This window comes from Gossypium hirsutum, chromosome A07 (assembly GCF_007990345.1).
Source record: "Gossypium hirsutum isolate 1008001.06 chromosome A07, Gossypium_hirsutum_v2.1, whole genome shotgun sequence".
Taxonomy (NCBI): Eukaryota; Viridiplantae; Streptophyta; class Magnoliopsida; order Malvales; family Malvaceae; genus Gossypium; species Gossypium hirsutum.
This window is the reverse complement of record NC_053430.1, coordinates 81,387,180-81,393,242: the sequence shown is the minus strand read 5'-3', so window position 1 is coordinate 81,393,242 and position 6,063 is coordinate 81,387,180. Positions and strand designations below refer to the sequence as shown.

Genomic DNA, 6,063 nt, shown 5'->3' with positions numbered 1-6,063 from the left:
ACTAACTATTATCACAATGAAGGCAAGTGTACCTATCGAATAGTAGTATAGCTTTAGCAAGACCGGATTCTCAAACCCAAAGGAACTAAAAGTACTAGTAATGACTGTCTTTTTATTATCTAGCCTAGGAATAATGGAGTTTGTTTTAACTAACTAATTAACTAAACTAAGAATTCACAGAAAATAGAATTGGGGAATTACTTTTGGAAAAACTATTGAATTAAGATAATACCTAAGGAAAAATCCACCTAGATTTCACTTGTTATTTGACTCTGAATCAGACGATTTATTCATTTGACTTGATCCGTAGAAATCCCTAAGTTATATTATTATCCCTCTCGAGACTTACAACATCTAACCCTAGGTTGAATAATTGAAATCTCTTTCTAATTAACTCCCTAGGGTTGCATTAACTCGATCAATGGATCCCCTTATTAGGTTTCACCCTAATCTGGAAAAATTTTGTCACCCTATCTCTAGGCTCACAATCAACTCCACTTAATTATGACAAATGTACTCTTAGACAGGGTCTATTCCGCCTCTGAATAAGAGCTTAACTTGACTCAATATCCTGGAATATCAAAACAAGAATTAAGAACACATAATTAAGAACAAGTCAAATACTTATCATACAATTCAGATACTAATAACAAGATCTATCTTAGGTTTCATTCCCCTTAGGTATTTAGGGATTTTAGTTCATACCTAAAAAGGTAAACATCTCAGAAGAATAATGAATGCAAAAATAAAGAAAAACCCAAAACTTCTGAAGGGAAACTGAGGGGAGATCTTCAGTCTTGATGATGAATCCGACTTCTGAGATGGATCAATCGGCTTCCCTTGAGCAGTTCCCTGCCTCCTTCCCTGTGTCTCCTTTTCCTCCTCCTCTAGGGTGTATTTATAGGCTTTGGAATGCCTAAGAACCCTCAAAATTGGCCTTTTCCGAATTGGACTAAACTAGGGCTCGGCAGGGACACGTCTGTGTGACACGCCTGTGTGTGATTACTTCAGGCCGTGGTCAAGCCTGTTAAAGAGGTACGGGCTTGTGGTACACCCGTGTGAGCCGTGCTTCGATTCTACCAAATTGACACTACCGTATAGTCTACCCGTGTGAGGAGGTCCAGGCCATGTTGATTTCGTATGTTGGCCCATTTTCTCTATTTTTGGCCTGTTTTTCGTTCTTTTCACTCTCCTATGCTCACCTAAGTATAAAACATGAAATTAAGGCATTAGGAGCATCGAATTCACCAATTTTAAGGAAAAATCATCCATAAAATGTGCTAAGCATGGGATAGAAATATGTATAAATTATGGTTTATCAAATACCCCCACACTTAAGCATTTGCTTGTCCTCAAGCAAAATCCACAACTCATAATCAAAATAAATTCTTCTCAACTTTTAATTTCTATCGATAATATCTCAAAATAATCCATAGGTAATCATACATTGAAAATTCAATTGAAGAACGTCAAAGTTTTAAACATTCCAAGTTGAGTATTTTATCATGAAAACATAGGTGTCGCCCCTCGTCTAAGTAATTACCTTTGATTCAAAATGTCACAGAATTTCACAACCTCACTAAAGATTCACTCAAATCACTCGAGGTGCTTAAGGATAATAAATGAAGCACTCAATAGTCAATAAGGAAAAATCATTACCATAGGCTTGCATGAAAATCAAATCTCCACCACTATAAATTGAGATGAAACATCAATCAAAAGGTATTTAGAGGGTTGTAACGTGGCTTTGGTTAGAGGGTGTGGTCACAAGCTGAAAGAAAGGGTTAGAATCGAGATTGAATTGAAAAATTGCCTAACTAGAAAAATGACTAGTCAATAATTGCGTACAATAGAGCTTTTTCTCAGAATATGGAATTTAACTTCTTTAGCTCAAAAGATCACTACTGCTAATATGTATACTTTTTTTTAAGAACAAGCCAAGTTACAAAATAGAATAAAACATAGCTAAGCAACTATTCCAACTCAAATCTCGACAAAAATAGGGATCAAATTAATTTAGGGGATTTCAACAATAATGAGTTATGGGTTAATATTGAGGGTAAATCAATGAATGGGTTGTTAGGCTCAAGGGGGTTCACTAAGGGTTAATTGTGAAGGTAGGTTTTTATGGAGTGAGTGGGTTAAACCTAAGCGCCCTTATCGTTTTGACATATCAAATCAAACGGTGTGGTCTTGACATGCATAATCAAGCAAGTTCTAAAATAACAATTCAATACTGACGCACTTATAATGAAAGTGAGCATGAAAGAAATAATAGATGCTCTAAAGGCTCAAGATCTCACAAAAATTATGCCTTTTTGATGTTCAAACTTGTGAATTCCAACTCAAGGTAATACCTAAACTTGGGGAAACAATCTAAAAATTTTAAATTCTTAAAAATCAACTTATCATGCTTAATTCTCTAATGTCTTAAAGTTTAAATAAACAATGCATGAATGCTTATGTTTTAATTTAAGATATATAAATAAAAGTCATAAATCAATCAAAATTTATCCTAAACATGATATGAGATCTTTTCAAGAGAACAAGGCAATCATTCAGGGATTTTTCTGATAGTGAAATGAATACCCCCCCACACTTAAGATGAACATTGCCCTCAATGTACAAAGATAGAAATATAGAAAATAATATAAATATAAGATAGGGAGAGAAGTGAAACTTTCTGAGTGATGAATGAATTTCCTTGAACTGGAGTGTGGAGAATAATCTGCGTGAGGGTGGAGGAGGATACTCCGGCGGTAGTAGAGGTTCATTAGTCCATAAGTCCTGCGCCAAAAGAATATTATATCTGAAGTTGGTTATGGTCGTGGTCGAGCAAGACGTGACAGTCGTGGAGAACCTTTCCCAGTGGAGTTTCGAGTCCCTGAGTAATAGTGAGCTTTGGAGCTCTTTCTAACTGTGATCAAATCAGGAACTCTTTAAGAGGTATACTGAAGCATAATTACTCGTAATAAAATAGCCGAAGAATAAAAATTGTGAAAACTCAGGATGAAATAGTATTAAAAGGAAATAAAAAAATAATTTCAAGATATAGAGATAAAAATAAAATAAAATAAATAATAGGTGTTTATAGAGAAATTGAGGCACACGGCCGTAGGGCACGCCCGTGTGCTCTAAGCTCAGCCCGTGTGTTTCGTACTTTTCGAAATTAGGCGCATTGGTGTACACGGCCATGTTGCACGGTCGTGTCAATCTTCGTTCGCTTCTCCCATGCCCGTGTGGGTAGGCGCACGCCCGTATTAAATTGATAGGTTTACCCATGGTTTCAAGGCACGAGTATGTCGCACACCCCTGTTGTTTTGGCAGGTTCGCCCACGGCCATGTCGCACGACCGTGGCGAGTTGTTGTAGCCCATGCTGGGAAAAATCTTTGCCCTGCTTCCACACGGCCTAAGGCACGCCCATGTTCTAGGCTGTGTCTGTGTCGGAAACCTGTATTCAAGAGCTCCATTGGTGAGTTAGGTGTTTAAACACTAAAATTTAAAGAAGTTAATACAATTAGTTCTCGGGTTGCCTCCTGAGAAGCGCTTATTTATAGTCTAAGCTTGACTAACCTCTCCATTGAATGGTCATGGTTGTTCGAGGAGTTTATACTCCTCATTCCTATTGTGACTCTCACCAAAATAAGGTTTTAGGCGGGTATTGTTTACCTTAAAAGTGCGGAACTTGGGATGACTTACCTCGACTATACCGAATGGAAGAATGCTAAGTACCGTAAGAGGAATTTCTTCATTCAGTTTGGTAGTGACAATGTGAGGATCTACGGCATCTAATAAAACATTATCTCTAACCTTAAGTTGATTTGGAAAGGTATTGAGCTTGTTCTGGCGTAGTTTTGGTTTATCATGTGTTCTCAGTTTATGTGTCCTCCATTCATCTAGCTCCTCGATTTGTAGCCTTCATTTTTCATGAATAGGTCCTTTATTATTGCTTGAAAATGGCTCATGTACTTCCTTCAAACTCATTTCCTGCAAAGTAGGTTGCACCATATTGTTAGTTTTAGTAGAATGGTTTAGACAATCACCTTCAATTTTTGATGTGTTGCCAGAATTCCGAGCTTGAAGGGTGATTGTTTCGTCTCCCACACAAAGTGTGAACTCACCTATGCCAACATCAATAATCGTTCTAGCAGTTTCTAAAAAGGGTCTTCCTAAAATCAAAGGAGTGTTGCTATCCTCCTCTATGTCCAGAACAACGAAGTCAACGGGAAATATAAATTTATCGATTTTAACTAACACATAATACCCCTAGGAAATCTTATAGTTTTATCTGCTAATTAAAATGCTCATCCTAGTCTGTTTGGGTTTCCCAAGACCTAGTTGTTTAAACATTTTGTAAGGCATGACGTTAATACTAGCCCCTAAATCAGCTAATGCATTATTAAAATCTAAACTACCAATTAAGCAAGGAATTGTAAAAGTCCATGGATCCTTCAATTTTTTCGGTAGTTTATTCTGTAGAATAGCTGAGAAAACTGCGTTTAACTTCACATGCGAAGCCTCATCGAACTTCCGCTTATTTTCTAAAAGGTCCTTTAAAAATTTCATTGCTTTTGGCATCTGCGATAGAGCTTTAATAAACAGTAAGTTAATATGCAATTTTTTTAAGAGTTTAAGGAATTTACCAAATTGTTCATCTGAGCAGTCTTTCCTTGTCGCATTAGGGTATGGCATACGAGGTTTGTATTCTGTACTTATCGGTTTCTACTTATTGTGGTCTACCTCACCTTTGCCTTTGCTTATCTCAGTTTCTTGCCTTGGTTCTGGTTCAAGTGTGACTAACCTTTTCTCATCTTGACTAGTAATCGCGTTGAGTTACTCCCTTGGGTTAGATTCTGTGTTGCTTGGCAAGCTACCCTGTGGTCGTTCAGAAATCAACTTGGCAAGCTATCCAATCTGAGTTTCGACCCCTTGGATCGATGCTTGTTAATTCTTAAGTGCTGTCTTGGTATTTTAAAAACGGGTTTCTGACATCGATATAAACTTTGAGAGCATCTATTCAAGGTTCGGCTTCTTTTCCTGTTGGTAGGGTAGTTGTTGGAAACCCGGAGGATGCTGTGGCCTTTGATTTCCTTGACCGCCCCACGAGAAATTGGGATGGTTCCTCCAACTTGCATTATAAGTGTTACTGCATAGGTTATTTTGGGATCTAGAGTTATTGTTACCCATATATTGGACTTGTTCCTCCTCAATGCTAAGGTTGAAGGGTTGATATTCTGTGCATGCTTCTCCTCCATTCGAATTGCACCTCATTATTGGATGTACCTGAGAAGAACCACAAAAATTGTCAATCTTTTTATTTAAGAGTTCTACTTGGTTAGATAGCATAGTAACCGCGTCGAGATTAAAAACACCGGCTGCTTTCATCGGCTTTGTTCTCATAACTTTCCACTGATAGTTATTTAGTGACATCTCCTCAATAAATTCGTAAGCCACCTCAGGTGTTTTATTATTGATAGTTCCTCCAACGGCTGCATCAATCATCTGTCGAGTCGAAGGATTCAGGCCATTATAGAACGTTTGAACTTGTAGCCAAAGTGGTAACCCATGGTGAGGGCAGCTTCTCAAAAGGTCCTTGTATCTCTCCCATGCATCGTAGAGTGTTTCTAAATCCATCTGCACAAAAGAAGAGATATCATTATGTAATTTGGCTGTTTTAGCCGGTGAAAAATATTTTAATAAAAATTTTTCGATCATTTGTTCCCAAGTAGTGATTGACCCTCGTGGTAACGAGTTCAACCATAGTTTAGGCTTACTCCTTAATGAAAAGGGAAACAAGCAAAGACGGATGGCGTCATCAGAAAAGCCATTAATTTTAAAGGTATCGCAAAATTCTAAGAAATTCGCCAAGTGAGCGTTGGGATCCTCATCCTGCAAACCATCAAACTGAACAAACTGTTGTATCATTTGAATTTTGTTAGGTTTCAGTTTAAAATTATTTGTAGCAATAGCAGGTCTAACTATACTTGACTCAGTTCCTGTTAAATTAGGTTTAGCATAATCATACATAGTGCGCGGAGCAGGATTCTAATTAACAGCAATCG

The 6,063-nt window shown here is 37.5% G+C and overlaps 1 non-coding gene across 1 annotated transcript; it reads left to right on the top strand.

Moving 5' to 3' along the window:
- Positions 1 to 5,561: 5,561 nt before the first annotated feature.
- On the top strand, positions 5,562 to 5,667 carry LOC121204125 (small nucleolar RNA R71). Its single transcript, XR_005899053.1, has one exon. It is a non-coding gene; the product is annotated as a small nucleolar RNA R71 (small nucleolar RNA).
- Positions 5,668 to 6,063: the final 396 nt, after the last annotated feature.